Raw genomic sequence first — 12129 nt, 5'->3', positions numbered from 1 at the left:
GAGCTCTCAGCACACGGAGGTATAGCCTCACTCATGTCTGTGTCATCCCAGGAAACCCGTGAGCGCTCACTGAGCGTTTGTTAAATGGAAGTAAATTGCAAATTATCACTTGTGGGGGAATTGTGAAGGGTGTGTATCTAGCATGTCAAAAAGACATTTTAAAAAAGATGGCACCTGAGGCCTAGCGAACGTTAAACTCCCCTGGAGTATTGTATGACCTATGTATCTCCATAGACAGTTCAGGGCTGAATTCCTTTGGTTCATTGCTGAGTTCTGTGAATCCTGTGTAAACCCAAATTGGGGGGCAGGTCCATCCTGACTGAAAAAAAGAAAGGGGAAGTTGGGGATCTGGTTAATATTCTCCACACCCACTCTTTTTCCAGGTAAAGGAAAATCAAACTAATTGGGGAAGCAGAGGCCAGGTTGTGGGGGGAGGTGTTATAATTCAGGGTTAGTGAGAGCCCCCAATATCACAGACGAGAGAGTCGTGTATTCCAGCAAGGCCTAGGGCTGGTAGTACTGGTCCAGGTGCGGAGTTTTAACACAAATACAAAAATACGGCAGCTTAATTGTAAGTTTTGAGCAAAGTGGTGTTTAGGATGACCTCAAAGTCAAGGATGAGAGTAGGGTGTGGCGACGCTAGGCGGAGTTTTCATGCACTGCAGAAGGGGTGACAGGCATGAAGACAACAGCATCCGCAGCCACTTCTGTGCCCAGTTGTGCTTGGCACTCTGCTCAGGGGCCGGCGAGGCATTGGCGGCGGAGCGGCTGGCTGCCTGCCCGGGCACGTGGCCTCCGCCTCCACAGGGTCAGGCGCTGCTATTTTGCTTGCTTGCTGCTCCTGATCATTTTTCTCGTCTGCCTTTTATTTTTCCTTCAGACCTTTTGGTACCCAATGATTTTTGATTAATTTATTTACCATCGCTGGGTGATTGATGCTGTTTGGTGCTGGTACTTTGTAACTTTCCAATTCTTCTAGTTGTCAATGTGACAGCCCCTTGATGATTAATTAGATCCTGTCCCTTGCTCTTTTCATTCTCCCTGGGCACCAAGGCTCTCGGTTTCCAGCAAATATAAGTATTTCGGAATGCAGATTTAATGACTGAGAACACCCATCGAAATCCAGAAAGATCTATGACACTTTCACTCTCCTTTACTTTCTCACTGAAATTTAATACATGGTGTTTTTTCCCTCTTCGCATCTATTTTAAACTTCAGGGGTCCTCTCGCCCCTTTGGAATCTCTCACGCTATTTCCTGCTCTTCTGGGTTCCCTGTCTAGGCATGGTTCTAACTCACTTTCTCAGTTTTTGTCCGTTTCCTTGCTTTAAGGGAGCCTCGAGTTCCTCTACATAATGCAAAAGTTTGGGATGGCGGTGACAAAAGGGAACGGGTATTTGTCAAGTCCCTATTATTTTCGACCAAGTTCATAAAATATTTATCAAGCACTTATTATATGCCAGAAAAACTCCTGGAATCTTCATCAAAGTATGCATCTTTATCTTTATTTTATAGACAAGGAAGTTGAGGCTCTGGGAGAATAATCAATACACTTTATGTCATACAGATAGGAAGTGGCAGAGCAGGGATTTAAACCGAATCTTTCTAACTTTAACAACCTGTATTATTTTCCATGATGCTACTCGAAAGGTGATCAAGATGGATGAAGCAATGCCTACAGGCTCAGAATTGGAAAGAGACATAACTTTGTCTGTACAGGTGGTTCTCACACATACGTAATTAGACCCATGCTTGATGAGCTACATAAAAATCACTCGGAATGTGTATTCAAACATTCCTGTACCTTTCCAAAATTGTTCAAGTCTGATTGGCCTAGAACTATTTAAAAACACTGACTATGTTTTTCTAATTCCCAGCTAGGCTAACGAACTGGTGCCCTCAGCCATCTATTACCTGGTGAGGGACTTTCCTTGACATCTTCACTGAGGGATGGCCATCCAGTCTCTGTGATAGGGGGCACCACCTGCATGGTAGCTTTCATGAGTGAGCAGCCCTTAATACTTTTGGAAAATTCTTCCTCCCATTGATGTGTCATCGGTTCCTCTGTCACCACAGTCTGTGGTCCTTGTGGTATAAGTGATAGGCACCGCTTATTAAGTACTCTGTTTGTTAAATATTTTAGATCTATGATGCCACTCAAGTGCCACAGCAACTCGAGAAGGCTGCAGGGATTGTTATTCTTCCCACATTGCAGAGGAGATAACTTCATTCCGGTGATACAAATAATATGTTTATTCTATCTATTCTTTATCATCTCTCCAGATGTTTGCAGATAGCATCCTTGCCAATCCCTCCACATTTGCATACTTCAGTAGAACAAAAACATTCACTGGGTACTACTGGCTTTTTCCCAGGCAAGGAGCTGAATAAAGAAGGTCCCTCTCCTCAAGGCTCTACAGTCTAGTGGGGAAGACCCATGTGGACTAGAACTCTGATGTAGTTTTACCCATGAGCATTGCCTCTCTAAGTGAACTAAGAGTCTTTGGGGCAGAGCCTATATATTCTCCCTTTTTCTTCCCTACAGCCAGAGGGTTGGACTTATGATGGGGAATCAGTCAAGACACATTGTCATGGGTTCACTGAGACTCTTGTTTTTGCTTTCCATGTTTCCTAGGTGAGTCATGTGATGGAACAGAGAGGAAGGTATGGGGCTCTCTTGGATTCCCGAAACATATCCCTTTGAGATGGCTCATGAATTTCTTTGGAGTCCATGCATCTGTGATGTGGGAATTTCTCTCTGGGAGATAATAGCTGTGATGGTTAATTTTTCAACTTGATTGGGCTAAGGGATGCCCAGAGAGTTGGTAAAGCATTATGTCAGCCTGTGTTTATAAGGCTATTTCCAGAACAGATAAACATCCGAGTCAGTAGACTGAGTGAAGAAGATCCCCACTCACCAGTGTGGGCAGGGATCATCCAATTTGTTAAGGGGCCCAAATAGAACAAAAAGGTGGAGGAAGGGTAAGTTCATTCTCTCTTCTTGAGCCGGGACATTACCTTCTCCTGCCTTCGGACTCTGCGAGTTACATCAGTGGCTCTCCCGTCCCTTCCCTTGACCCCTCACGAATTATACCACTGGATTTCTTGTTTCTCTAGCTTACAAAGGGCATATTGTGTCATATCTCAGCTTCCATAACCACATGAGCCAATTCCTATTAAAAAATATCTCCTCTTACATATCCTATGGGTTCTGTTTCTCTGGAGAATTCTGATATAATAGCTGACCACAACGTCCTAACCCAGTAGATAAAAAAGCAGGATTTTTTTTTTAAAATATATTTTATTGATTTTTTACAGAGAGGAAGAGAGAGGGACAGAGAGTTAGAAACATCGATGTGAGAGAAACATCGATCAGCTGCCTCTTGCACAACCATCGATCAGCTGCCTCTTGGCACACCCCCCACCGGGGATGTGCCCGCAACCAAGAATACCAATTCCTTATTAGTTCTACGGGACATGTAGAAGGAGAGTATTAGTTATTATTAATGTACTTCAAACTGCTTGGTGATACTAGCTGCAGAAATATAGATCTTTCTTGTTTTAAACAAGTGATACTAAACAAAACCAAGGAATAGTAAATTATGAATTACAGAAGCGATAAATTATGGAGGTAGTTATTATTTAAATTGCAGAAATATTTCTCATTTGCAGCCCAGGGTTTCTTTAGCAAGCAATCTGTCTTGTGCTTTTAAAAAGTAATTCAATTTAAAAAAATTTGATTTGCATGCAACTTTTTAGAAACATTTATCATGTAAAGTGAGACATCATCTGACTAAATTAGAGAATTTACCAATATGTTTTGCCTTGGGATGAATATCGCTTCCTCCAAGGATGTGAATATTGGCAAATTGGATCTCACTTCTGCTCTTCTCCAACGGAGACTCTCCAAGTCCAGTTTCGAAGCATCTGGCCTGCGAATTAGTCGTGGTGGCGGAAATACTTGGATTCACGCTCCAGGTCTGTCCATAAAGCACTTGCAATCTCAGAGAAGCTGACCTCCTGAGGCCTGGCTGCTCTTATCTGGAAAACAGGACTGTTGGAGTTGATGGTCCCTTCCAGTATTGGGGTTCACCGACTGTGCCGAGACCCACGGATCTGAAATTACAAAGGACAAGAGCTGGCTCGCTGTTGCTGTGCAATAAACGTTTCACCGATGGATGACTCAAGTCTTGATTTTCATTTCTTTCCAAAGCGATTCTGAAAATTCCAGAGTTTATGAGGAAAACAAAACCAGTCCAGGAAACCATTCTCCTTAGCCTTCGCCTTGATGTCTCAGGAACATTTTTTTTCCCTTTTGCATCTTTAAGTCTGGTCAGGAGAAGACATTAGCTCTGTGTACGTATTTCAAGTTCCATTTCAAGTTGCGAAATTGCAGATGATAGCAGTTTCAAGTACCAGAGAGATACAGGGCCCTGGTGACTCAGCTCCTGTCCCCTTGCATTTTCCCTGCACAGCTGGGCACCTGCCTATGCATTTGCTGCCAGCGGCCAGCATTCCACCCTCATGTGGGACTGGAAGGGCTGTGCCTCCCCCCACAAGCCATGACTCATCAGAGGAGCTTTGCGATCCTGGCAGAGGTGTTGTTTCTTCCTGAACGTGGAGGGGAGAGAGCTGTTGCTAAGGAAAGCCATTAGCATGCTGACAGCTCCACAGTCTCGAATGAAGAGGTCTGGCCTCCACCGTTTGACTCTAATCAGGAAATCCTTTTTAGAAGGATTTGTCAGAGTAAGAAAACAAGCTCCTGAACTAAATGAGGATCTGGATGTGTTCCCTCCTCTCCCAAGCTGCCGTGCCAGGTGGATGGGTGGGCCCTCGGGGCTTTGCGTGTGGCGAACGTGTTTCCGTGGCACGTTTTAATTCGGAGCTCCCGAAGGTGTCTGTGTTCCTAAGAGCTGCGTTTCTGGATCAGCACCCTAGATGGTTTGGGGCTCGTCTCTCCTTCCCTCAAACTGGCTGGCTCCCTTGGCAAGGCCGCCCAGGCTTCAGGACTCTTTAATCTGATTGTCTTTTTCTTTTCTTCTTTTCCCTCCCAGTAATGAATTCGCCGCATGTCTCTGGGAAATGAAGGTAATCCATTACACTGTTGTCTCCCTCTCTTTGCAGCAGGGGTAATAGTATTTAACCCACTTTTGCAGTGTGCTGAGTAGCCTGTCAGGGTCTCTTCTCTAGAAGGACAACTGGAAAACATTTCAATAAATGCTCCTGAACTGTAGACTTTGAAAATACACGAGGCCAAACGGCAAATGGCTCAGTGATAGCCAGGTCAGCAAACAAGACCAGCTGTTGGCCACTCTCTCTGCCATTCTACTTTTCTCCTCTTCCGCTCTCCACATTCTTCATTTCTCCAGGGTCACGTTGTCTCCAGGCAAGAATCTTTGGGGGAACCTGGAGTTTTGGTAGTTACGGGTCAGTGCTGCTGCTCATGCAGATCCTACCATCTCTTAAGCTGGGAGAGCCCCATGGCCTGCAGAGTTCCCAACAGATTGTGCTTAAGGACACAGAGGCGTGTGCCCAGCTCAGAAAGTTGCATGAAGGAGTGGGGGCAACTGGTCTCAGGTCCTCCATTCTGTGCCTGTGATTTATTTCCAATGCAATTTGGGATCCAGTCACCCTTAGGATGTCACGTCATGTCATGTGCGTGTCCGGCTGATTTACTCATATTCTCTCCGGTGGAAATGTTTGTTCACACAAACCACAGACCTGAGGCCCAGAGGCCGCTCCTGGGCAGGGCAAAGGTGCACCCTAGCCATGTCTTCTGTCTCCTCTTTGCAAATATAAAGGTGGCCACAGACATTCCAGGGAGTGGGAAGAGAGAGCCCTTCAGAGCACAGAGTGGGCCCAGCCTGGGGACCAAAGACAAAGTCAAGGCTGAACCCTTGTATGTTTGCCAGGCCGGCTTCTGAAGGGCACAGGGCAGTAGTTGTGCCCAGAGGCCTTAGATGTCCCTCCCACGTGCACTCAGAGTCCCCAGTATTCAACGTTAGAGGTCCATTGCTTGGGTTTGGGGCTGTTTGGGAATTCTCAGGAGCTCCATGAAGATAGCCCTGAGGAGAACATTCCTCCCGTGCTTCCTGCTGATGCTGTGTGCTCCTCTCCACTGGAGGGTTCCATGTCCATAAATCCCCCTCAACCCTCCTGAGACATGTCACCATTCTGACTACGGGTAGGAGGTAAACTCAAAGAGCCAGAAGGGTGCTGTGGCCGTAGGCTCCTGCCGTGGGTGGAAAGGGAAAGGACTCTGGTTCTCCCCTCAACGTTTCCTGTTTCCTTCTGGGTCCTGACTGCCACTTACGCAGCGTGACCGGGGTTGGGATGGGCCCACAGGAAGGGCTCTCCTGTGATAATGCAGGAAGGAAGGGGCCATCGATCTGTCTGCAATTACAGGCTCAATGCGTTTCCCTTGAATTTTTAGAAAAACCAAAGGTACTTTGCAAGTGCAATAGAGCTTCCAATTAGGCATTTAAGTTCCCCATTTCTATTTCCCTAATGACTGGACTTGCTCTCTTGCTTTATGAAATGAAAATGGCTTTATTTGGGCATGAGGATGCAGCTGGCTGCATGCTGAATATGCTTCTGCAATCAGTCCTGCCTGTTCCTCTCATGTGCGAGGGGCAGAATAATACATGCCCGTGCTATTTCTCCTACGTATCCATGGTCGTTTGCTCTGGTCCCATATCTTTGCTGAGGGCAGAAGTGTCTGGAAGGCTGGCATTTGAACCTTCAAAGGAAAGTTGTTCTTGAAGGGAGGGAGCTGGCTGCAAGACCCTGCTCCCTGTGTGTAGGGGAGGGTGTGGGGTTGGGGACTTATCAGGTGCTGAGTGATGGGAAGCAGGGATGTGGCTGGTCCACCTTATGCAAACAAGTTGAAACAGAGAAATGGAGGACAAAGAAGAGGCAGCAGAGGGACCTCAGCAGAGTTGTAAGAAAGAAACAGCAGGATAGCCCTAGCCGGTTTGGCTCAGTGGAGTGTCATCCTGTGGACTGAAGGGTTGTGGACTCGATCCCCAGTAGGGGACATGCAGGAGGCAGTTGATCAATGAGTCCCTCTCATCATTGATGTTTCTCTCTCTCTCTCCCTCTCCCTTCCTCTCTGAAATAAATACAAATATATTTTTAAAAAAAGAAATAGCAGGATGAAGGAGGAAGCTCTGTGACAGTACAGGGCTGGGGGTTAAGTAGTTCTTTCTTCACTGGGGGCCGGGGGGGGAGGGGAGACTTACAAGCAAAAGACATGCCCATGTCCATCTTCCTCTGCACAGAGCCAGACCTCAGATTCCAGAAAGCCAATGGTCACCCCCTTTTTGGCTTCTTGGCTTACAGAACATGTGGAACCAGGGTGTTCACATGTTGTTGGGTGTGTTCTTGGCCTTGTTCACATACCTGGGCAGCATGTTTGAAAACCTCTTCAGAAGATCTCAGGTGTCCTCCTATTGGCCCATAGCTTACCCTTCCCTGGAGCCTTGCACAGCCCTATGCCTCTGAGGACGCCCCAACCAGCGCTCTGTGAACCTGTTAACACTCTTAGTCTGTACTATGGCTCCCAGCGCTGTCTCCCCATGTCATGCATATACTATCATGTGATTTTCTCCCCTGGCCCCCACGGTGAATAGCTGGGCATAGGTAGTGTTTCCAGAAGGCACGTCACGTGACTCACAGGAAGTAGGACTGTTGGCATTGGTAGAGCTGGACCCTGCCCTTTTTGCCATCTTGGCTTGGGGTAGCAGGTCGGGAATGCCCTCGGGTTTCCTGTTGCTGTTATTGGATGTGCCACCGGTTTTTCTCATGGCTGCTTCAGTGCAGGACCCTCCTTGGAGAAGACCACAGCCCTGGCTCTGCCGCCTGGGGTGCTTTGCAGAGTAGAGAGTAACCTGTCTCCGTGTGCTCTGTGGCTGCTCTTGACTTTCTTGTCTGAATTGTCCTGGATCAGACCTGAGATTATGAAGGGCCTTGGCCAGTGCTGTGAGGCAGCTGTGGCTAATAAATAGAAGAAGGAGAGATCTCACATGGGTCGGTTCCTTCTTATTTCTGGGAACACCCTGGGCCTTCCTTGAAGCTCATCACCAGCTCAGCAGCCTTGGCTGGCCTGCAGATGGGGAGGACTGCTTTCCAAGTCTGAAGGAAACCCTGAGGTCATCATGTCCGTTCCTGGGCCTTCAGGCGGGATTAGCCATAAGCTGCCCTGCCCAAGGATAATCTCTTCTACTTGTAAAAGCATCCGAGCACACCCCATCTCTCTCTAGACCCTTCATTGCAACTTTTAACAACCTTCACCATCAGGAAATTCTCCCCCTTAGCTATCCTAAATCCCTTATGCTGGGGATTAAGCTCCTTTCCTTATTTGATCCTCCCTAGTCACTTCCAGACTTAGCCTGCAATGCCTAAGAACTCTTCTGATACCTGAAGATTGTATTAAATCTGGCCTGTCTGCCTTCCCCCCAAAGAATCCCGGCTTCTTTTTCTCCCAGGCTCTGTTGCCCGTCTGGTCTGTCTCCCTGGTGAGGAGCCCACACCACACACAGGAGTCTAGTAGGTTTTTGGCCCATCTTGGGTCTAGGGAGAGTCTTTCTGTTCACATACCCCAGTGGGGCTTGTGTGATGGTGACAGTCTCAATCACAGGGTTATGGTCACCTTTCCATCTATTAGCATAGGAAACAGTTTCTTTACGCCCTGGGATATCGAGGGAAAAATATATCACCCCCCTGCCACCACCAATATCACTACCATTGTATCTGCTCCAACACTGACCACTGCCACCACCAGAAACGAGGAAAAGGGAGAATGGAGACAATTCTGAGTGCCTGTGGCTCTTTGGGAAGGTTTTGATGAAAGCAAGTAGTCTGTGTTTGCAGTTAGCCAATTGGCTGGATGTAACCAACTCTCTTGGTCTGTTGCTTCTCCTTCCTCTTCTTTGCTATGTCCTCCCTGACCTTCTGGCCCCTGTCTCCTTTGCATGGTGCCAGCACCCTCATGCTGTGCACCTGTTTGCCAGCTTTCCACCTTCCACTCCACCCAGCATGCTTCACCCCCCAACTGCTGCCCCCCAGGTCCCATTTTCTGCTTACAGCAGTTCTTCATTCCAAACCACCAAGCAGGTCCCTAGGGCTCTGCTCCCTCTGCACTGGGTGGAGACAAAGAAGGGTGAGACGTCCACCTTGCTTAAGGAGAGTGAAGATGAGGTAGGGACTGGAGACACAGGTGTGGAGCATTACAAAGAGCAGATAGGATTTAACCTGCTGTCCACACTAACAGAGGGTGTCAAAGGGCAGCCCTCAGACCAGGCAATAGGACCTCAGGCTGGTGGTCAAAGGGGGCTTCCTGGAGGAGGTGGGGTTGGGTGTGAGCTGGGACTGGGGCAAAGGTGTTGGATAGGCCTTGAGTAGAAGTTACTAGGAGGCACTTGATTGGCTCATAGCTTGTTTTGCTTCCTCCTGCCTCAATCCTTCCAATTCTTCCGACCTCTACTTTCCAGGGGACATCACCTTCTTCTTATTTTATTCAATTCATAAATGAAGCAATATTTACTAAGCATCTTCTATGTGCTGGAAGGATTCCAGGCCCAGCACACTAGTGGGCCATGACTGGATTCAGGTGTTGGGATTCTGATTCCCTCAGTTCCTGGGCTGGACGGACAGGGCCTGGCTGGTCTGGGCTCTGGGGTGCTGGTTACCTCCAATTGCTGAGCAATCCTTGTGCTTTCCCTGTTGTGCCGGGCAGCATTCTCATCTGTGCATGTGCTCCTGTCCTGGGCCTTGGAATGCAAGATCATACAGCAGGCAAAGCTCTACTCCAGTGGGGTATGGTAGCAGGGTTCTAAAGGTTCCCAAGATTCCTGCCCCCGGTGTACATACCCTGGGTCATCCTCTTCCTTGAGTGTGAATGTGGACAGTGAATGTGATGGGACAGTCACTCTCACGACAGGTTATGTTATATGGCTCAGTTGACTTTAAAAGTGGTGATCCTGGCGCAGCTGACATTCAGCTGGTCCCTTCCAGGGCCTGGGCTTTTCCTGGTGGGAGAGACTCACAGAGTGGGGAGGCCTCCACGTCAGGAAGATCCTCTGTTTCTGGCCTTGCAGTTGGAGGGGCCCATGGCGAGGCATGTGGGTGGCCTCTGGGAGCCCAGGGCAGCCTCTGGCTGACAGCCAGCAAGGAAACAGAGCCCCAGTCCTGAAACTGCAAGGCACTGGAGCCTGCCACCCCTGCGTGGACCTGGAGGAGGACCCCAGCTCCAGATGAGAATGCGGCCCAGCAGGCACCTCTCTTAGCCTTGTGAGACCCAAGCAGAGAACTCAGCTCCTCTGGCCCCAACTTCAGATCCAGAACTGTGGGCTGAGACGGGCACTGCGTTGGGCTGCTACATTCGTGGTAGTTTGTTATGCAGCCGTAGAAAACTACTCCATGGGGGAATACAGAAAGAAGCAGACATGAAAGATTCCCTAGCGTAAGGGGTGTGCAGAAGACCAGGACCCGGGCATGTCGTGGGGAGTGGGCACTGTGGTTCCTCTCCCAGGGCTAGCCACGGAAACCTCCCCTTCACTGGGCGATTCACCCACCCCTTCCTTCATTTATTCCATGAGTATCTATTGAGTGACTGCTGTATGTCCAGCCTTGTACGAGGGGCTGTGGATACCACATCAGACAGTGTACCTTTTCTTTAAGAAACACATTCTTAAAGGGGGGGATTGATTTTTTAAAAAGTGTAAAAACAGTGAAGCCAAAAAACCCCTACCGCCCACCCAATACAAGTGGAGGGACGTGCTATGAAGGAAATAAACAAAGAAACTAAGTGCTCAGGCCTGGAGACTCCCAGAAGGACTAACTCCAGGTTCTGAAGGTATAATTTAATGAACGAGCAAATGCACGAATCAATAATTTCCCTGCCCCTGGATTTGCTGTATTCCGCTCAATTTCTCTTCTCCGAGTCTGTTTCTCCTGGGAGCAGTCTGGAGGGTGGGGGAGCAGATATCCAGGAAAGGGTTTGAGGAGAGGGTAGCAGCTCCAGGTGGCCTGTTAGAGCAATGGATCCGCAGTGGGGGTGAGGCCACCTGTCAGGACAGAGGCTCTTCAGGAGTCAGAAGGTGGGACCATGGGGCCTCCATTAAGAAGTAGGGAGAAAGGGATGGTGTTGAAGGACACTCAGGAGACATAAAGTTAGGATGTGGAGGTTTACTAGGTGAGGGAGAAGGAGGTTAAAGGTCAAGCAAGGGTCAAGACCATCTCCAGGTCTCTCTGGTTTGAACAGCTGGCTAGCTGGCAATGCTCATTTACTAAAGTGAGACGTTAAAGATAAGGAGTAAGTGGGATGGAAGCTGTGAGACACATTTGTCTGCGAGAAGCTGTTATACCTGTGAGGTGCTCAAGCCCAGAGTGGGGCTGGAGGTGCAGGTGTGTGGGTTCCAGGGAGGACACAGGAAGCCAGGAAGTGAAGGAGCCGGAGGAGCCCTGGGACCTAACTGGGAGGAACCACACTTACAGGTGGGGAGAGAGGAGCTGGCAAAGGAGAAAGTGAAATAGTCAGGAGAGGCCTTAATGAAAGGAAAGGGGCTTGCCCCAGGAGCTGGGGGAGGAGTGGTGGGCCTGGAGCCCAGGGGATGCTGGGAGGCAGGAGGGCCAGGGTTTCCATGCGAGGGGCATAGCCAGGTGAGTAGATGTGCGGGGTGGGAGGGAGGTGGGGGAAGGTGAGGGCCCATGTGATGCTTTCTATTTTCGCTGTAGGTGGGAGGGGAGGTAAGCTGCCGCTCTTGACTCTTCCCATTAATTTAAGAAGTGAATCCCCAGCACAGTGAGATGCCCACAGGGAGGAGCCTGCAGAGCTCGGGGCGGAAGGTGTGGAGGGAAGGGAAGCAGAGCAGGGGGTGTACGTCGGGGAGGGCCGCCACTTCTAACTTCTCAGGAGGTGGGTGTGAGTGTGCTGGGTTATGTGTATATTGTCTGTGTGTGTTGTGTGTATATTGTCTGTTTTTGTGTTGTCTATGTTGTGTTGTGTGTATGTGTTTTGTGTGTACATTGTGTGTTATGTGTTTTGTGCTGTCTATGTTGTGTTGTGTGTATGTGTTTTGTGTGTATATTGTGTGTTATGTGTTTTGTGCTGTCTATGTTGTGTTGTATG

Source organism: Eptesicus fuscus, chromosome 16 (genome assembly GCF_027574615.1).
Source record: "Eptesicus fuscus isolate TK198812 chromosome 16, DD_ASM_mEF_20220401, whole genome shotgun sequence".
In the NCBI taxonomy this organism is placed as follows: domain Eukaryota; kingdom Metazoa; phylum Chordata; class Mammalia; order Chiroptera; family Vespertilionidae; genus Eptesicus; species Eptesicus fuscus.
The sequence above is the reverse complement of the archived record's forward strand: the minus strand, read 5'-3'. Positions refer to the sequence as shown.